The following is a 22,135-nucleotide window of genomic DNA, read 5'->3' as shown; positions in this document are numbered from 1 at the left end:
TAGCCAATCTTGGCCGTGAAAGGTGCTACTTCTTGGACTCTTTTCCACTCAACCCCTGCCACCCTGGAGGAAATTTTTAATTTTCAAAGCGAAAAGTCTAAACATCCAGCGCTTCATCCAGCCGTTCTTGGCTGGGTTAAGTGCTACTTCTTGACGCTTTTCCACTCGACCATGGTAACCCTGGAGAAAATTTTTAAGAATTCCAAACTTAATGCCAAACATCCAGGCGCTTCATCTAGCCAATCTTGGCTGGGTTAAGTGCTACTTCTTTGACGCTTTTCCACTCGACCATGGTAACCCTGGAGAAAAATTTTTAATGTTCAAAACCTGAGTCCAGATATCTAGGCACTTCATCCTGCCTATCTTGGCTGGGTTAAGTGCTACTTCTTGTACGCTTGTACACTCGACCATGGTAATCCTGCAGAAATTTTTTAAGAATTCAAAACTTAATGCCAAACATCCAGGCGCTTCATCTAGCCAATCTTGGCCATGAAAGGTGCTACTTCTTGGACTCTTTTCCACTCAACCACTGCCACCCTGGAGGAAATTTTTTAATTTTCAAAGCGAAAAGCCAAACGTCCAGGCGCTTCATCCAGCCGATCTTGGCTGGGTTAAGTGCTACTTCTTGACGCTTTTCCACTCGACCATGGTAACCCTGGTAGAAAATTTTTAAGAATTCAAAACTTAATGCCAAACGTCCAGGCGCTTCATCTAGCCAATCTTGGCCGTGAAAGGTGCTACTTCTTGGATTCTTATCCACTCAACCCCTGCCACCCTGGAGCAAATTTTTAATTTTCAAAGCGAAAGTCCAAACATCCAGCGCTTCATCCAGCCGTTCTTGGCTGGGTTAAGTGCTACTTCTTGGACGCTTTTTTCCACTCGACCATGGTAACCCTGGAGAAAATTTTTAAGAATTCAAAACTTAATGCCAAACATCCAGGCGCTTCATCTAGCCAATCTTGGCCGTGAAAGGGTGCTACTTCTTGGACTCTTTTCCACTCAAACACTGCCACCCTGGAGGAAATTTTTAATTTTCAAAACCTAAGTCCAGCCATCCAGGCGCTTCATCTAGCCGATCTTGGCCGGAATAGGTTTGATTTCTCAGACAATTTCCTCCTCGACCATGGTAACCCTGGAGAAAATGTTTAAGCTTTCAAAACCTGAGCCCAAACATCCAGGCGCTTCAGCCAGCCGATCTTGGCTGGGTTAAGTGCTACTTCTTGATGCTTTTCCACTCGACCATGGTAACCCTGGAGAAAATTTTTAAGAATTCAAAACTTAATGCCAAACATCCAGGCGCTTCATCTAGCCAATCTTGGTCGTGAAAGGTGCTACTTCTTGACTCTTTCCACTCAACCACTGCCATCCTGGAGGAAATTTTTTAATTTTCAAAGCGAAAGGCCAAACGTCCAGGTGCTTCATCCAGCCGATCTTGGCTGGGTTAAGTGCTACTTCTTGGACGCTTTTCCACTCAACCCCTGCCACCCTGGTGGAAATTTTTAAGAATTCAAAACTTAATGCCAAATATCCAGGCGCTTCATCTAGCCAATCTTGGCCATGAAAGGTGCTACTTCTTGGACTCTTTTCCATTCAACCCCTGCCACCCTGGAGGAAATTTTTTAATTTTCAAAACCTGAGTCCAGATATCTAGGCGCTTCATCCAGCCGATCTTGGCTAGGTTAAGTGCTACTTCTTGAGACGCTTTTCCACTCAACCCCTGCCACCCTGGAGGAAATTTTTAAGAATTCAAAACTTAATGCCAAACATCCAGGCGCTTCATCTAGCCAATCTTGGCTGGGTTAAGTGCTACTTCTTTGACGCTTTTCCACTCGACCATGGTAACCCTGGAGAAAAATTTTTAATGTTCAAAACCTGAGTCCAGATATCTAGGCACTTCATCCTGCCTATCTTGGCTGGGTTAAGTGCTACTTCTTGTACGCTTTGTAGACTCGACCATGGTAATCCTGCAGAAATTTTTAAGAATTCAAAACTTAATGCCAAACATCCAGGCGCTTCATCTAGCCAATCTTGGCCATGAAAGGTGCTACTTCTTGGACTCTTTTCCACTCAACCACTGCCACCCTGGAGGAAATTTTTTAATTTTCAAAGCGAAAAGCCAAACGTCCTGGCGCTTCATCCAGCCGATCTTGGCTGGGTTAAGTGCTACTTCTTGACGCTTTTCCACTCGACCATGGTAACCCTGGTAGAAAATTTTTAAGAATTCAAAACTTAATGCCAAACATCCAGGCGCTTCATCTAGCCAATCTTGGCCGTGAAAGGTGCTACTTCTTGGATTCTTATCCACTCAACCCCTGCCACCCTGGAGGAAATTTTTAAATTTTCAAAGCGAAAGTCCAAACATCCAAGCGCTTCATCCAGCCGTTCTTGGCTGGGTTAAGTGCTACTTCTTGGACGCTTTTCCACTCGACCATGGTAACCCTGGAGAAAATTTTTAAGAATTCAAAACTTAATGCCAAACATCCAGGCGCTTCATCTAGCCAATCTTGGCCGTGAAAGGTGCTACTTCTTGGACTCTTTTCCACTCAAACACTGCCACCCTGGAGGAAATTTTTTAATTTTCAAAACCTAAGTCCAGCCATCCAGGCGCTTCATCTAGCCGATCTTGGCCGGAATAGGTTTGATTTCTCAGACAATTTCCTCCTCGACCATGGTAACCATGGAGAAAAATGTTTAAGCTTTCAAAACCTGAGCCCAAACATCCAGGCGCTTCAGCCAGCCGATCTTGGCTGGGTTAAGTGCTACTTCTTGGATGCTTTTCCACTCGACCATGGTAACCCTGGAGAAAAATTTTAAGAATTCAAAACTTAATGCCAAACATCCAGGCGCTTCATCTAGCCAATCTTGGCTGGGTTATGAGCTACCTCTAGGACGCTTTTCCACTCGACCATGGTAACCCTGGAGAAAAATTTTAATGTTCAAAACCTGAGTCCAGATATCTAGACACTTCATCCTGCCTATCTTGGCTGGGTTAAGTGCTACTTCTTGTACGCTTGTACACTCAACCATGGTAATCCTGCAGAAATTTTTAAGAAATCAAAACTTAATGCCAAATATCCAGGCGCTTCATCTAGCCAATCTTGGCCGTGAAAGGTGCTACTTCTTGGACTCTTTTCCACTCAACCACTGCCACCCTGGAGGAAATTTTTAATTTTCAAAACCTGAAAGCCAAACGTCCAGGCGCTTCATCCAGCCGATCTTGGCTGGGTTAAGTGCTACTTCTTGACGCTTTTCCACTCAACCATGGTAACCCTGGTAGAAAATTTTTAAGAATTCAAAACTTAATGCCAAACATCCAGGCGCTTCATCTAGCCAATCTTGGCCGTGAAAGGTGCTACTTCTTGGATTCTTATCCACTCAACCCCTGCCACCCTGGAGGAAATTTTTAAATTTTCAAAACCTGAGTCCAAACATCCAGGCGCTTCATCCAGCCGTTCTTGGCTGGGTTAAGTGCTACTTCTTGACGCTTTTCCACTCGACCATGGTAACCCTGGAGAAAATTTTTAAGAATTCAAAACTTAATGCCAAACATCCAGGCGCTTCATCTAGCCAATCTTGGCCATGAAAGGTGCTACTTCTTGGACTCTTTTCCACTCAAACACTGCCACCCTGGAGGAAATTTTTAATTTTCAAAACCTAAGTCCAGCCATCCAGGCGCTTCATCTAGCCGATCTTGGCTGGGTTAGGTTTGATTTCTCAGACAATTTCCTCCTCGACCATGGTAACCCTGGAGAAAATGTTTAAGCTTTCAAAACCTGAGCCCAAACATCCAGGCGCTTCAGCCAGCCGATCTTGGCTGGGTTAAGTGCTACTTCTTGGATGCTTTTCCACTCAACCATGGTAACCCTGGAGAAAATTTTTAAGAATTCAAAACTTAATGCCAAACATACAGGCGCTTCATCTAGCCAATCTTGGTCGTGAAAGGTGCTACTTCTTGACTCTCTTTTCCACTCAACCACTGCCATCCTGGAGAAAATTTTTAATTTTCAAAGCGAAGGCCAAACGTCCAGGTGCTTCATCCAGCCGATCTTGGCTGGGTTAAGTGCTACTTCTTGGACGCTTTTCCACTCAACCCCTGCCACCCTGGTGGAAATTTTTAAGAATTCAAAACTTAATGCCAAATATCCAGGCGCTTCATCTAGCCAATCTTGGCCATGAAAGGTGCTACTTCTGACTCTTTTCCATTCAACCACTGCCACCCTGGAGAAAATTTTTAAATTTTCAAAACCTGAGTCCAGATATCTAGGCGCTTCATCCAGCCGATCTTGGCTGGGTTAAGTGCTACTTCTTGACGCTTTTCCACTCAACCCCTGCCACCCTGGAGAAAATTTTTAAGAATTCAAAACTTAATGCCAAACATCCAGGCGCTTCATCTAGCCAATCTTGGCTGGGTTAAGTGCTACTTCTTGGACGCTTTTCCACTCGACCATGGTAACCCTGGAGAAAAATTTTTAATGTTCAAAACCTGAGTCCAGATATCTAGGCACTTCATCCTGCCTATCTTGGCTGGGTTAAGTGCTACTTCTTGTACGCTTGTACACTCGACCATGGTAATCCTGCAGAAATTTTTTAAGAATTCAAAACTTAATGCCAAACATCCAGGCGCTTCATCTAGCCAATCTTGGCCATGAAAGGTGCTACTTCTTGACTCTTTTCCACTCAACCACTGCCCCCTCGAGGAAATTTTTAATTTTCAAAGCGAAAAGCCAAACGTCCTGGCGCTTCATCCAGCCGATCTTGGCTGGGTTAAGTGCTACTTCTTGACGCTTTTCCACTCGACCATGGTAACCCTGGTAGAAAATTTTTAAGAATTCAAAACTTAATGCCAAACATCCAGGCGCTTCATCTAGCCAATCTTGGCCGTGAAAGGTGCTACTTCTTGGATTCTTATCCACTCAACCCCTGCCACCCTGGAGGAAATTTTTAAATTTTCAAAGCGAAAGTCCAAACATCCAGCGCTTCATCCAGCCGTTCTTGGCTGGGTTAAGTGCTACTTCTTGACGCTTTTCCACTCGACCATGGTAACCCTGGAGAAAATTTTTAAGAATTCAAAACTTAATGCCAAACATCCAGGCGCTTCATCTAGCCAATCTTGGCCGTGAAAGGTGCTACTTCTTGACTCTTTTCCACTCAAACACTGCCACCCTGGAGAAATTTTTAATTTTCAAAACCTAAGTCCAGCCATCCAGGCGCTTCATCTAGCCGATCTTGGCCGGAATAGGTTTGATTTCTCAGACAATTTCTCCTCGACCATGGTAACCATGGAGAAAATGTTTAAGCTTTCAAAACCTGAGCCCAAACATCCAGGCGCTTCAGCCAGCCGATCTTGGCTGGGTTAAGTGCTACTTCTTGGATGCTTTTCCTCTCGACCATGGTAACCCTGGAGAAAATTTTTAAGACTTCAAAACTTAATGCCAAACATACAGGCGCTTCATCTAGCCAATCTTGGCCGTGAAAGGTGCTACTTCTTGGACTCTTTTCCACTCAACCACTGCCATCCTGGAGGAAATTTTTTAATTTTCAAAGCGAAAATCCAAACGTCCAGGCGCTTCATCCAGCCGATCTTGGCTGGGTTAAGTGCTACTTCTTGGGCGCTTTTCCATTCAAACATGGTAACCCTGGAGAAAATTTTTAAGAATTCAAAACTTAATGCCAAACGTCCAGGCGCTTCATCCAGCCAATCTTGGCCGTGAAAGGTGCTACTTCTTGACTCTTTTCCACTCAACCCCTGCCACCCTGGAGGAAATTTTTAAATTTTCAAAACCTGAGTCCAGATATCTAGGCGCTTCATCCAGCCGATCTTGGCTGGGTTAAGTGCTACTTCTTGACGCTTTTCCACTCAACCTGCCAACCCTGGAGAAAATTTTTAAGAATTCAAAACTTAATGCCAAACATCCAGGCGCTTCATCTAGCCAATCTTGGCTGGGTTAAGTGCTACTTCTTGACGCTTTTCCACTCACCATGGTAACCCTGGAGAAAATTTTTACAATTTCAAAACCTAAGTCCAGACATCCAGGCGCTTCATCCTGCCAATCTTGGCTGGGAAAGGTGCTACTTCTTGACTCTTTTCCACTCGACCATGGTAACCCTGGAGAAAATTTTTAAGAATTCAAAACTTAATGCCAAACATCCAGGCGCTTCATCTAGCCAATCTTGGCCGGAAAGGTGCTACTTCTTGGACTCTTTTCCACTCAACCATGGCCACCCTGGAGAAAATTTTTAATTTTCAAAACCTGAAAAGCCAAACGTCCATGCGCTTCATCCAGCCGATCTTGGCTGGGTTAAGTGCTACTTCTTGACGCTTTTCCACTCGACCATGGTAACCCTGGTAGAAAATTTTAAGAATTCAAAACTTAATGCCAAACATCCAGGCGCTTCATCTAGCCAATCTTGGCCGTGAAAAGTGCTACTTCTTGGATTCTTTTCCACTCAACCCCTGCCACCCTGGAGGAAATTTTTAAATTTTCAAAGCGAAGTCCAAACATCCAGGCGCTTCATCCAGCCGATCTTGGCTGGGTTAAGTGCTACTTCTTGACGCTTTTCCACTCAACCATGGTAACCCTGGAGAAAATTTTTAAGAATTTTCAAAACTTAATGCCAAACATCCAGGCGCTTCATCTAGCCAATCTTGGCTGTGAAAAGTGCTACTTCTTGGACTCTTTTCCACTCAACCACTGCCACCCTGGAGAAAATTTTTAAATTTTCAAAACTTAATGCCAGCCATCCAGGCGCTTCATCTAGCCAATCTTGGCCGTGAAAAGTGCTACTTCTTGGACTCTTTCCCATTCAACCATGCCACCCTGGAGAAAATTTTTAAATTTTCAAAACCTGAGCCCAGATATCCAGGCGCTTCATCCAGCCGATCTTGGCTGGGTTAAGTGCTACTTCTTGACGCTTTTCCACTCGACCATGGTAACCCTGGAGAAAATTTTTAAGAATTCAAAACTTAATGCCAAACATCCAGGCGCTTCATCTAGCCAATCTTGGCCGTGAAAGGTGCTACTTCTTGACTCTTTTCCACTCAACCACTGCCACCCTGGAGGAAATTTTTTAATTTTCAAAACCTGAGTCCAGACGTCCAGGCGCTTCATCCAGCCGATCTTGGCTGGGTTAAGCTACTTCTTGACGCTTTTCCACTCGACCATGGTAACCCTGGAGAAAATTTTTAAGAATTCAAAACTTAATGCCAAACATCCAGGAGCTTCATCTAGCCAATCTTGTCCGTGAAAAGTGCTACTTCTTGACTATTTTCCATTCAACCACTGCCACCCTGGAGGAAATTTTTTAATTTTCAAAACCTAAGTCCAGCCATCCAGGCACTTCATCTAGCCGATCTTGGCCGGAATAGGTTTGTTTTCTCAGACAATTTCCCACTCAACCATGGTAACCCTGGAGAAAATGTTTAAGCTTTCAAAACTTGAGCCCAAACATCCAGGCTCTTCAGCCAGCCGATCTTGGCTGGGTTAAGTGCTACTTCTTGGACGCTTTTCCACTCGACCATGGTAACCCTGGTAGAAAATTTTTAAGAATTTAAAACTTGATGCCAAACATCCAGGTGCTTCATCTAGCCAATCTTGGCCGTGAAAGGTGCTACTTCTTGACTCTTTTCCACTCAACCACTGCCACCCTGGAGAAAATTTTTAATTTTCAAAACTTAAGCCAAACGTCCAGGCGCTTCATCTAGCTAATCTTGGCCGTGAAAAGTGCTACTTCTTGAACTCTTTTACATTCAACCCCTGCCACCCTGGAGAAAATTTTTAATTTTCAAAACCTGAGTCCAGATATCTGGGTGCTTCATCCAGCCGATCTTGGCTGGGTTAAGTGCTACTTCTTGGACGCTTTTCCACTCACCATGGTAACCCTGGAGAAACCTTTTAATTTTCAAAACGTAATGCCAAACATCCAGGCGCTTCATCTAGCCAATCTTGGCCGTGAAAAGTGCTACTTCTTGACTCTTTTCCATTCAACCCTGCCACCCTGGAGGAAATTTTTTAATTTTCAAAACCTGAGTCCAGATACCTAGGCGCTTCATCCAGCCAATCTTGGCTGGGTTAAGTGCTACTTCTTGGACGCTTTTCCACTCGACCATGGTAACCCTGGAGAAAATTTTTAAGCTTTCAAAACCTGAGCCCAAACATCCAGGCGCTTCAGCCAGCCGATCTTGGCTGATTTAAGTGCTACTTCTTGGGCGCTTTTCCACTCGACCATGGTAACCCTGAAGAAAATTTTTAAGAATTCAAAACTTAATGCCAAACATCCAGGCGCTTCATCTAGCCAATCTTGGCCGTGAAAGGTGCTACTTCTTGGACTGTTTTCCACTCAACCCTTGCCACCATGGAAAAAGTTTTTAAAATTTCAAAGCAAAAACCAAACATCCAGGCGCTTCATCCAGCGATCTTGGCAGTGTTAAGCGCTACTTCTTGGATGCTTTTCCACTCGACCATGGTAACCCTGGAGAAAGTTTTTAAATTTTCAAAACCTGAGTCCAGTTATCTAGGCTCTTCATCCAGCCGATCTTGGCTGGGTTAAGTGCTACTTCTTGGATGCTTTTCCACTTGACCATGGTAACCCTGGAGAAAATTTTTAAGAATTCAAAACTAATGCCAAGCATCCAGGCGCTTCATCTAGCCAATCTTGGCTGTGAAAGGTGCTACTTCTTGGACTCTTTTCCACTCAACCACTGCCACTCTGGAGGAAATTTTTTTAATTTTCAAAGCTAAAGGCCAAACGTCCAGGCACTTCATCCAGCCGATCTTGGCTGGGTTAAGTGCTACTTCTGGACGCTTTTCCACTCGACCATGGTAACCCTGGAGAAAATTTTTAAGAATTCAAAACTTAATGCCAGACATCCAGGCGCTTCATCTAGCCAATCTTGGCTGTGAAATGTGCTACTTCTTGACTCTTTTCCATTCAACCCTGCCTCTCTGGAGGAAATTTTTATTTTCAAAACCTGAGTCCAGATATATAGGCGCTTCATCCAGCCTATCTTGGGTGGGTTAAGTGCTACTTCTTGGACGCTTTTCCACTCAACAATGGTAACCCTGGAGAAAATTTTTAAGAATTCAAAATTTAATGCCAAACATCCAGGCGCTTCATCCAGCCAATCTTGGCCGTGAAAGGTGCTAATTCTTGACTCTTTTCCATTCAACCCCTGCCACCCTGGAGGAAATTTTTAGTTTTCAAAACCTGAGTCCAAATATCTAGGCGCTTCATCCAACCAATCTTGGCCGGAATAGGTTTGATTTCTCAGACAATTTCCTCGTTAACCATGGTAACCCTGGAGAAAATCTTTAAGAATTCAAAACTTAGTGCCAAGCATCCAGGCGCTTCATCTAGCCAATCTTGGCTGTGAAAGCTGCTACTTCTTGGACTCTTTTCCCACTCAACCACTGCCACTCTGGAGGAAATTTTTAATTTTCAAAACCTGAAGTCCAAACATCCAGGCGCTTCATCCAGCCGATCTTGGCTGGGTTAAGTGCTACTTCTTGACGCTTTTCCACTCGACCATGGTAACCCTAGAGAAAATTTTTAAGAATTCAAAACTTAATGCCAAACATCCAGGCGCTTCATCTAGCCAATCTTGGCCGTGAAAGGTGCTACTTCTTGGACTCTTTTCCATTCAACCACTGCCACCCTGGAGGAAATTTTTTAGTTTTCAAAACCTGAGTCCAGATATCTAGGCGCTTCATCCAGCCGATCTTGGCTGGGTTAAGTGCTACTTCTTCAGACGCTTTTCCACTCAACCATAGTAACCCTGGAGAAAATTTTTAAGAATTCAAAACTTAATGCCAAGCATCCAGGCGCTTCATCTAGCCAATCTTGGCTGTGAAAGGTGCTACTTCTTGACTCTTTTCCACTCAACCACTGCCACTCTGGAGGAAATTTTTTAATTTTCAAAGCGAAAGTCCAAACGTCCAGGCGCTTCATCCAGCCGATCTTGGCTGGGTTAAGTGCTACTTCTGGACGCTTTTCCACTCGACCATGGTAACCCTAGAGAAAATTTTTAAGAATTCAAAACTTAATGCCAAACATCCAGGCGCTTCATCTAGCCAATCTTGGCCGTGAAAGGTGCTACTTCTTGGACTCTTTTCCATTCAACCCCTGCCACCCTGGAGGAAATTTTTTAGTTTTCAAAACCTGAGTCCCGATATCTAGGCGCTTCATCCAGCCAATCTTGGCCGGATTAGGTTTGATTTCTCAGACAATTTCCCCCTCGACCCTTGGTAACCCTGGAGAAAATTTTTAAGCTTTCAAAACCTGAGCCCAAACATCCAGGCGCTTCAGCCAGCCGATCTTGGCTGATTTCAGTGCTACTTCTTGACGCTTTTCCACTCAACCATGGTAACCCTGGAGAAAATTTTTAAGAATTCAAAACTTAATGCCAAACATCCAGGCGCTTCATCTAGCCAATCTTGGCCGTGAAAGGTGCTAATTCTTGGACTGTTTTCCACTCAACCCTTGCCACCATGGAAAAAGTTTTTAAAATTTTAAAGCAAAAGTCCAAACGTCCAGGCGCTTCATCCAGCCTATCTTGGCTGGGTTAAGCGCTACTTCTTGGATGCTTTTCCACTCAACCACTGCCACTCTGGAGGAAATTTTTAATTTTCAAAGCGAAAGTCCAAACGCCCAGGCGCTTCATCCAGCCGATCTTGGCTGGGTTAAGTGCTACTTCTTGGACGCTTTTCCACTCGACCATGGTAACCCTAGAGAAAATTTTTAAGAATTCAAAACTTAATGCCAAACATCCAGGCGCTTCATCTAGCCAATCTTGGCCGTGAAAGGTGCTACTTCTTGACTCTTTTCCATTCAACCCTGCCACCCTGGAAGAAATTTTTAGTTTTCAAAACCTGAGTCCCGATATCTAGGCGCTTCATCCAGCCGATCTTGGCTGGGTTAAGTGCTACTTCTTGACGCTTTTCCACTCGACCATAGTAACCCTGGAGAAAATTTTTAAGAATTCAAAACTTAATGCCAAGCATCCAGGCGCTTCATCTAGCCAATCTTGGCTGTGAAAGGTGCTACTTCTTGGACTCTTTTCCACTCAACCACTGCCACTCTGGAGGAAATTTTTTAATTTTTAAAGCGAAAAACCAAACGTCCAGGCACTTCATCCAGCCGATCTTGGCTGGGTTAAGTGCTACTTCTTGACGCTTTTCCACTCGACCTTGGTAACCCTGGAGAAAATTTTTAAGAATTCAAAACTTAATGCCAAGCATCCAGGCGCTTCATCTAGCCAATCTTGGCCGTGAAAGGTGCTACTTCTTGGACTCTTTTCCACTCAACCTCAGTCAACCTAGAGGAAATATTTAAATTTTCAAAGCGAAAGTCCAAACGTCCAGGCACTTCTTCAAGCCGAGCTTGGCTGGGTTAATTGCTACTTCTTGGACGCTTTTCCACTCGACTATGGTAACCCTGGAGAAAATTTTTAAGAATTCAAAACTTGATGCCAAACATCCAGGCGCTTCATCTAGCCATTCTTGGCCGTGAAAGCTGCTACTTCTTGGACTCTTTTCCACTCAACCACTGCCACCCTGGAGGAAATTTTTTAATTTTCAAAACCTAAGTCCAGCCATCCAGGCGCTTCATCTAGCCGATCTTGGCCGGAATAGGTTTGATTTCTCAGACAATTTCCTCGTTAACCATGGTAACCCTGGAGAAAATCTTTAAGAATTCAAAACTTAGTGCCAAGCATCCAGGCGCTTCATCTAGCCAATCTTGGCTGTGAAAGGTGCTACTTCTTGGACTCTTTTCCACTCAACCACTGCCACTCTGGAGGAAATTTTTTAATTTTCAAAGCGAAAGGCCAAACGTCCAGGCACTTCATCCAGCTGATCTTGGCTGGGTTAAGTGCTACTTCTTGACGCTTTTCCACTCGACCATGGTAACCCTGGAGAAAATTTTTAAGAATTCAAAACTTAATGCCAAACATCCAGGCGCTTCATCTAGCCAATCTTGGCCGTGAAAGGTGCTACTTCTTGGACTCTTTTCCACTCAACCTCAGTCAACCTGGAGGAAATTTTTTAAATTTTCAAAGCGAAAGTCCAAACGTCCAGGCACTTCATCAAGCCGAGCTTGGCTGGGTTAAGTGCTACTTCTTGACGCTTTTCCACTCGACTATGGTAACCCTGGAGAAAATTTTTTTAAGAATTCAAAACTTAATGCCAAGCATCCAGGCGCTTCATCTAGCCAATCTTGGCTGTGAAAGGTGCTACTTCTTGACTCTTTTCCACTCAACCACTGCCACTCTGGAGGAAATTTTTTAATTTTCAAAGCGAAAGTCCAAACGTCCAGGCGCTTCATCCAGCCGATCTTGGCTGGGTTAAGTGCTACTTCTTGACGCTTTTCCACTCGACCATGGTAACCCTAGAGAAAATTTTTAAGAATTCAAAACTTAATGCCAAACATCCAGGCGCTTCATCTAGCCAATCTTGGCCGTGAAAGGTGCTACTTCTTGGACTCTTTTCCATTCAACCCCTGCCACCCTGGAAGAAATTTTTAGTTTTCAAAACCTGAGTCCCGATATCTAGGCGCTTCATCCAGCCGATCTTGGCTGGGTTAAGTGCTACTTCTTGACGCTTTTCCACTCGACCATAGTAACCCTGGAGAAAATTTTTAAGAATTCAAAACTTAATGCCAAGCATCCAGGCGCTTCATCTAGCCAATCTTGGCTGTGAAAGGTGCTACTTCTTGACTCTTTTCCACTCAACCACTGCCACTCTGGAGGAAATTTTTTTAATTTTTAAAGCGAAAGGCCAAACGTCCAGGCACTTCATCCAGCCGATCTTGGCTGGGTTAAGTGCTACTTCTTGACGCTTTTCCACTCGACCTTGGTAACCCTGGAGAAAATTTTTAAGAATTCAAAGCTTAATGCCAAACATCCAGGCGCTTCATCTAGCCAATGTTGGCCGTGAAAGGTGCTACTTCTTGGACTCTTTTCCACTCAACCTCAGTCAACCTGGAGGAAATTTTTTAATTTTCAAAGCGAAAGTCCAAACGTCCAGGCACTTCATCCAGCCGAGCTTGGATGGGTTAAGTGCTACTTCTTGGATGCTTTTCCACTGCGACCATGGTAACCCTGGAGAAAATTTTTAAGAATTCAAAACTTAATGCCAAACATCCAGGCGCTTCATCTAGCCAATCTTGTCCGTGAAAGGTGCTACTTCTTGGACTCTTTTCCACTCAACCCCTGCCACCCTGGAGGAAATTTTTTAATTTTCAAAACCTGAGTCCAGATATCTAGGCGCTTCATCCAGCCGATCTTGGCTGGGTTAAGTGCTACTTCTTGGACGCTTTTCCACTCGACCATGGTAACCCTGGAGAAAATTTTTAAGAATTCAAAACTTAATGCCAAGCATCCAGGCGCTTCATCTAGCCAATCTTGGCCGTGAAAGGTGCTACTTCTTGGACTCTTTTCCACTCAACCTCAGTCAACCTAGAGGAAATATTTAAATTTTCAAAGCGAAAGTCCAAACGTCCAGGCACTTCTTCAAGCCGAGCTTGGCTGGGTTAATTGCTACTTCTTGGACGCTTTTCCACTCGACTATGGTAACCCTGGAGAAAATTTTTAAGAATTCAAAACTTGATGCCAAACATCCAGGCGCTTCATCTAGCCATTCTTGGCCGTGAAAGCTGCTACTTCTTGGACTCTTTTCCACTCAACCACTGCCACCCTGGAGGAAATTTTTTAATTTTCAAAACCTAAGTCCAGCCATCCAGGCGCTTCATCTAGCCGATCTTGGCTGGATAGGTTTGATTTCTCAGACACTTTCCTCGTTAACCATGGTAACCCTGGAGAAAATCTTTAAGAATTCAAAACTTAGTGCCAAGCATCCAGGCGCTTCATCTAGCCAATCTTGGCTGTGAAAGGTGCTACTTCTTGGACTCTTTTCACTCAACCACTGCCACTCTGGAGGAATTTTTTAATTTTCAAAGCGAAAGGCCAAACGTCCAGGCACTTCATCCAGCTGATCTTGGCTGGGTTAAGTGCTACTTCTTGACGCTTTTCCACTCGACCATGGTAACCCTGGAGAAAATTTTTAAGAATTCAAAACTTAATGCCAAACATCCAGGCGCTTCATCTAGCCAATCTTGGCCGTGAAAGGTGCTACTTCTTGGACTCTTTTCCACTCAACCTCAGTCAACCTGGAGGAAATTTTTAAATTTTCAAAGCGAAAGTCCAAACGTCAGGCACTTCATCAAGCCGAGCTTGGCTGGGTTAAGTGCTACTCCTGGACGCTTTTCCACTCGACTATGGTAACCCTGGAGAAAATTTTTAAGAATTCAAAACTTGATGCCAAACATCCAGGCGCTTCATCTAGCCATTCTTGGCCGTGAAAGCTGCTACTTCTTGGACTCTTTTCCACTCAACCACTGCCTCTCTGGAGGAAATTTTTTAATTTTCAAAGCGAAAGTCCAAACGTCCAGGCGCTTCATCCAGCCGATCTTGGCTGGGTTAAGTGCTACTTCTTGACACTTTTCCACTCGACCATGGTAACCCTAGAGAAAATTTTTAAGAACTCAAAACTTAATGCCAAACATCCAGGCACTTCATCTAGCCAATCTTGGCCGTGAAAGGTGCTACTTCTTGGACTCTTTTCCATTCAACCCCTGCCACCCTGGAGGAAATTTTTTAGTTTTCAAAACCTGAGTCCCGATATCTAGGCGCTTCATCCAGCCGATCTTGGCCGGATTAGGTTTGATTTCTCAGACAATTTCCCCCGCGACCCTTGGTAACCCTGGAGAAAGTTTTTAAACCTGAGTTAAAGCTGAGTCCAGATATATAGGCGCTTCATCCAGCCTATCTTGGCTGGGTTAAGCGCTACTTCTTGGATGCTTTTCCACTCGACCATGGTAACCCTGGAGAAAATTTTTAAATTTTCAAAACCTGAGTCCAGATATCTAGGCGCTTCATCCAGCCTATCTTGGGTGGGTTAAGTGCTACTTCTTGGACGCTTTTCCACTCGACCTTGGTAACCCTGGAGAAAATTTTTAAGAATTCAAAACTTAATGCCAAACATCCAGGCGCTTCATCTAGCCAATCTTGGCCGTGAAATGTGCTACTTCTTGGACTCTTTTCCATTCAACCCCTGCCTCTCTGGAGGAAATTTTTTAATTTTCAAAACCTGAGTCCAGACACCTAGGCACTTCATCCAGCCGATCTTGGCTGGGTTAAGTGCTACTTCTTGGACGCTTTTCCGCTCTACCATGGTAACCCTGGAAAAATTTTTAAGAATTCAAAACTTAATGCCAAGCATCCAGGCGCTTCATCTAGCCAATCTTGTCCGTGAAAGGTGCTACTTCTTGGACTCTTTTCCACTCAACCCCTGCCACCCTGGAGGAAATTTTTTAATTTTCAAAACCAGAGTCCAGATATCTAGGCGCTTCATCCAGCCGATCTTGGCTGGGTTAAGTGCTACTTCTTGACGCTTTTCCACTCAACCATGGTAACCCTGGAGAAAATTTTTAAGAATTCAAAACTTAATGCCAAACATCCAGGCGCTTCATCTAGCCAATCTTGGCCGTGAAAGGTGCTACTTCTTGGACTGTTTTCCACTCAACCCTTGCCACCATGGAAAAAGTTTTTAAAATTTCAAAGCAAAAGTCCAAACGTCCAGGCGCTTCATCCAGGCGATCTTGGCAGTGTTAAGCGCTACTTCTTGGATGCTTTTCCACTCGACCATGGTAACCCTGGAGAAAATTTTTAAATTTTCAAAACCTGAGTCCAGATATCTAGGCGCTTCATCCAGCCTATCTTGGGTGGGTTAAGTGCTACTTCTTGGACGCTTTTCCACTCGACAATGGTAACCCTGGAGAAAATTTTTAAGAATTCAAAATTTAATGCCAAACATCCAGGCGCTTCATCTAGCCAATCTTGGCCGTGAAAGGTGCTAATTCTTGGACTCTTTTCCATTCAACCCCTGCCACCATGGAGGAAATTTTTTAATTTTCAAAACCTGAGTCCAGATATCCAGGCGCTTCATCTAGCCAATCTTGGCCGTGAAAGGTGCTACTTCTTGGACTCTTTTCCACTCAACCTCAGTCAACCTGGAGGAAATGTTTTAATTTTCAAAGCGAAAGTCCAAACGTCCAGGCACTTCATCCAGCCGAGCTTGGCTGGGTTAAGTGCTACTTCTTGGACGCTTTTCCACTCGACCATGGTAACCCTGGAGAAAATTTTTAAGAATTCCAAACTTAACGCCGAACATCCAGGCGCTTCATCTAGCCAATCTTGGCCGTGAAATGTGCTACTTCTTGGACTGTTTTCCACTCAACCCTTGCCACCATGGAAAAAGTTTTTAAAATTTCAAAGCAAAAGTCCAAACGTCCAGGCGCTTCATCCAGGCGATCTTGGCAGTGTTAAGCGCTACTTCTTGGATGCTTTTCCACTCTACCACGGTAACCCTGGAGAAAGATTTTAAATTTTCAAAACCTGAGTCCAGATATATAGGCGCTTCATCCAGCCTATCTTGGCTGGGTTAAGCGCTACTTCTGGATGCTTTTCCACTCGGCCATGGTAACCCTGGAGAGAAAATTTTTAAATTTTCAAAACCTGAGTCCAGATATCTAGGCGCTTCATCCAGCCGATCTTGGCTGGGTTAAGTGCTACTTCTTGACGCTTTTCCACTTGACCATGGTAACCCTGGAGAAAATTTTTAAGAATTCAAAACTTAATGCCAAGCATCCAGGCGTTTCATCTAGCCAATCTGGGCTGTGAAAGGTGCTACTTCTTGGACTCTTTTCTACTCAACCACTGCCACTCTGGAGGAAATTTTTTTTAATTTTCAAAGCGAAAGGCCAAACGTCCAGGCACTTCATCCAGCCGATCTTGGCTGGGTTAAGTGCTACTTCTGGATGCTTTTCCACTCGACCTTGGTAACCCTGGAGAAAATTTTTAAGAATTCAAAACTTAATGCCAAACATCCAGGCGCTTCATTTAGCCAATCTTGGCTGTGAAAGGTGCTACTTCTTGGACTCTTTTCCACTCAACCACTGCCACTCTGGAGGAAATTTTAAATTTTCAAAGCGAAAGGCCAAACGTCCAGGCACTTCATCCAGCCGATCTTGGCCGGATTAGGTTTGATTTCTCAGACAATTTCCCCCTCGACCCTTGGTAACTGTGGGATTTATGTTTTAAAGGATTTATGTTTTACAGGTTTTACTCAATAGAAGCACTGTGCCCAGGCCTCATAAAGGCTGTGTTTTTCCATTTGATATTATGTGTTTTTCCATTTTGATATTATGTGTGTATGTGCTGTACAAAATGTCTTATCTACAGAAACAAGATATGGAGACTGCTGAGTTCATCTACTGGTCGAGAAGAAACAACTGCACCTGGTTCTGTGAAGGACGCCTGAATGGGAGGAAGACCCAAGCACAAGAATATAAATATTGTGTGAAATGTAGTGTGAGCATACAGGACTGCCCTGCATGCCTTGATGCTGTTGTTCTGTATCCTGAGCTCAGTCTCAATTATTCTGACTTTATTAAACTTAAGATTTTAAATTTAAGAGTAAGTCTCATCATTGACAGACCTGAACCTGGGAGGGAAACAACAAAGATTTTTCCCAACAATTTGGAGGGGGCACCGGATCTGTCTGAGACGAGGTCTCTGCTGGGAATCCTCTGCTTCAACCATCAGTACTGAACAACGAAACAGGTAAGCAGTCACCTTTTTCATAAAAGAACTGCAGGATTGATTACTCTAAATTATCTGGTTGAAGTGGTGGAGGCACCAGTGGTTTTCTTTATATTGAAATCAGAATAATTGACGAATTCAAAAAGATTTAAAGAAGTAAATGCAGTCAAAATGACTAGAAAAATGGTAATGTCCTTTTAGAAAGGTTGAACTGTATAAGTAATTTCCTGACAAGGTTGAACTGCAAAAGGTAATTTCCTGGCAAGGTTGAACTGTAGTATTAATTTCCTGGCATGGTTGAGCTGTAAAATTAATGTCCTGGCAAGGTTGAAATTCACTAAAAGGGTGATTTCGTGAAACCCGGCGTGGTAACTTACAGTTCGTGAAACCCGGCGTGGTACTCTACAGTTTGTGAAACCCGGCGTGGTAAGTTGCAGTTTGTGAAACCTGGCGTGGTAAAATACAGTTTGTAAAACCCGGCGTGGTACAAAAAGGTATAAGAAATATTGTGAAGTGTGGTGTTATATCGATCTGTGTGTGTACCTGAGTGTGTGTGTGAATGAGATAAGCTGATCTCGAGTATTTTGAGACCAAATTGTCGCGCACCCTCTCTGGACCGTCACTTAAGTGTGACCCGGTAGGAACGGACGCGAGGGTTTGGCCTCAAGTGCGGAGAAAGCTGAATGTATGAGCCCAAGAGATTGGGACACTGAATGACAAAAATAAAACAAGAGTGAAAGAAGCAGTACACACACAGTGGTTTCTGTATTAAGGACATTGATCCTGGGAAAATAGGTGGTGTTAGATTATATAATAAAAAGCCAATTAGTACCCATAGGGAAGCATAGAAAAGTTAGACATACAAACACCCCAATAACCTGATGGTGCAGACTGTTTGGTCATAATCCAAATTGTGAGAAGTGTAATTGGACTAGGGTAAAATATAAACTGATAAAATGACTACCTATAAGGAAGTATGGGATAAATTGAGTAGACAAATGTTGGCACAGGCTGAAATTAAAGAAAAAAACCAAGGGTGACAAGAGAATTAGAAAAGGCATGGAAGCAATTAGAGTGTATTAATGGGTGGGACAATTCCACTGAGAACAAAGGGGAACTATTAAAGGCCATAATGAGAGAAGAAGAAAGAGCAGACAAAGAGCATAAAATGGCGGTACAGAACAGGCAAGCTGCAACATTTTTTACTAAAGGGAAATTAGAAAAAGAGGTGAAAGAAAAGGCCTATCAGACTAGAATATGGAGCAGAATAAAAAGTGTTATGGTCTGCAGGGTAAAAATTACAGCTATTAATGAGAAACAATCAGAAGAAGAAAAACCTAGGCCACCCTTATGCAGAAAAGTCCCCTTCCGCTCCTTTAATGCTGCCTGTGATGCATGTTGTGGCAGGGGAAGTGTCCACGACAACCAAACAGGCAAATAAAAATGGAAGGTTTGTCCTGACAGGAGGGACAGTTGAGGTAGAACAAAGTGAGGAGGCTAGGTTTGAAGAAGAAAAAGAGTAAGAGAGCTAATAAATGAAGAACTGACAAAACAACCCATGAGTTCAATCATTAACAGTAGTTTAGACAGAGAAATACTTCAGAGAACTCAGGAAGTAGTGGAATTAGAGCGACACGTAGGGCAGCTGACTGGAGAAAGGAAGAGACTGACGGGTGTGGATAAGGAGGAGGCAGCATGTGGAAGCAGAGTAGGTAGTCTGTATGGAGGAGAAAGTATACATGAGGAGGAAAATGTCAGAATGCTGAGGGCAGAACTCGAAAGTAGGGAAAGGGAAATCAGAGAAGAATGTAGGGAAGATTCAATGAAAGGGCTAAGCCTAGCTAAAGGTCAGGGTGAAGAAAAGGATAGTGTAACAATCACTGGATATGAGCTGGACATAGACTGGGGTTATAAACAGGCGGCACAGGCCCAACAGAGGGCTGGTACAGCTACCAGCCCCACAAAGGAGAAGGAGGTGCCTCAGGAACAACCTTATTACAAGCCTTAAATTTAAAGAAAGACATGGGGGTTAGAACAACATACCCAACCCAGTATCCACTGTACAGAATAGGAGGACAACAGAATCCAGAGTATAGACCATGGGGAAATGCAGACATGAATGCAGTACTGCAGAAATTGCCAGATCTAACTAAGGGTGGAATGAGATGGTTAAATAAACTGACCACATTAACCCATGGTAATGAACTAGCAATAGGGGACTTTAGGGCCCTAATGGGACATCTGCTTACCAGAACCCAGATGACTACTTTAGAGGATGAAGCTAGAATAGAAGACATGGCCAATGAGAAACCACTGTCAAAAGTAATTACCCAAATAAGCAGGGCTCTTACAAACCTATATCCAACACCAAAAATGACTTATCAATCTATCAAATTTAAGATAGGAGCAGAAGAATCTGAATAAGCATATCTGCATAGGACAGAACCTGAATGGGAAGAAAGGACAGGGCAGCACCCAGATTGCAGTGACATCTGTAAAGAGTTTTACAGGCAGGCAGTAGTGAAGGGAGTTCCAGAAAAAGCAAAACAACAAATAGAAAACAGTCCAGAAATGTGTGGGGGTAGTGGAGAGACATGGGCCAGGTATTTCATTTACTATGTAGACAAAGCCATGGAAAAAAGAAGAAAGGGAGGATTCTGAAGTAGACAAACTGAAAACACAACTACTAAAATTGCAAATAGAGGCAGAAAAAGAAAAAGAATAAAAAGAAGCCTAGAGAGGAGCTCTGCAAATGCCTGTAATGAATCAGGGATGAAGGGACAGGAAGTGTCACAAGGGGCAGCAAACTATCAGCCTCAGGGCCCATATGATTATCCATATGACCCGCTGCCGGACTGGCCACCTTATGGAAATGGGTGGGAAAACCAAAATTATAGGGGAATTACGGGAGACCAGGGAGAGCAGGGGTGCTATCTGTGCGGAGCAGGTGATCACTGGAGAAAAGACTGCCCACTGAATAGACGGGGACAACCTCCTGCACGGGGACGGGCTCCTGTCAGAGGAGGGCCTCAGGGAAGAGGAAGAGGTGTCCCCAGAAATGTCCCGTGGTCTACCAACCAACAGGTGCCCAGACAAAGCCCAGTCTGGGGCCAGGCAGACCAGGCGGATTATTGACGAGACCAACAGAGAACCTGTAAGGGGGCTGAGGCTGAGCCCTACCTAACTATACTGGTCAACAGACAGCCAGTACAGGCCTTAGTGGACACTGGGGCCTACTTCTATACAATCAGGCTGGAATGGTTGAGAAAGGACTTTATTATGCTTTGCCAGTGTGCCCTCTGCTCTGCTCAGACGAGACCTGTTAGTAAAATTGGGGGTGAAAATTCTGTGTAGCCCAGAGGGCATAATTTTAACTTTTCCAAATGGAAAAACACAAAACTGTTCCATTAAGGGTGGTCTAGTACCTGCAGCTGGTCAATGGGTATTAACTACAACAGGAAGAGTGGGAGTGGACATTTATTGGGTCAGAGTGCTGCATCCAGAACAAACCAACTTTAGGCAGCTGATAAACCAGAGACCAGACCTGTTGAGACACTTCCTGACAGTTTCTGACCCATTATACTGTACTCTATACTATGACAAAAAGCAATGATGAGGTTTATGCAACAGAGTTTAGCCAAAATGTAGATCAAAGAGATACCAACCTGAAAGGCTCAGTCATATACATTGGAAAGGAAGGGGTAGCTGTGGAAGTAAGGTTAAGTAAGGAAAAATATGACTGGTTTGAAATGAAAACTGTCTCTGTACCACACATTTCCTTAATGATAAGTAAACACCACGGAGCAAAGGCCTTAGGCCCATGGTAAAAAGACTAAAACAGGCAGCAGATTGGGAAGATGAGAGACAGGGTTGGGAAAGATAGCACATGACAGGAGGTCACAGACTACACATAGAAGAAATATGTGAGGGCAGGTACGAGAAGTTAAGGTCAAACAGAGAAAAGACTAATGCTGTAATGGATGGGCCAGGGGCAGAAGAGATGCTAGCCAACCTACCAGAAAAGTTATGGTCAACAGGAAGTGAGGATGTGGGTTATTGTGATATTCAACCAGTGTCTTTTGAAATAGACAAAACAACAGTGGTAAAGGAGAGACAGTATAGAAATAATTGTGAGGCCATGACTGGTATTGCCCCCACCATTCAGAGTCTATTGAACAAGGGAGTGCTGTGTGAGACCACCTCTGAGTGGAACACCCCAATACTGCCTGTCATTAAACACTACACAGGGAAATATAGAATGGTAAATGACCTGAGAAAAATAAATGAGAGGGTTATGACAATACAACTGCCCACTTCAAATCCTTACACCATTTTAACCAGATTGACCCCAGAACACACCGACTTCTACTGTATAGATCTGGCAAATGCATTTTTGTGTATACATTTAGAGCTTTAGTGAAGGAAATAGGAATAAAAAAGTAAGGGTGAATTGAATTTGACAACAGAGGCTGAACAGGCCTT

This window comes from Puntigrus tetrazona, chromosome 4, assembly GCF_018831695.1.
Source record: "Puntigrus tetrazona isolate hp1 chromosome 4, ASM1883169v1, whole genome shotgun sequence".
Taxonomy (NCBI): Eukaryota; Metazoa; Chordata; class Actinopteri; order Cypriniformes; family Cyprinidae; genus Puntigrus; species Puntigrus tetrazona.
Note: the sequence above shows the minus strand (reverse complement) of the source record.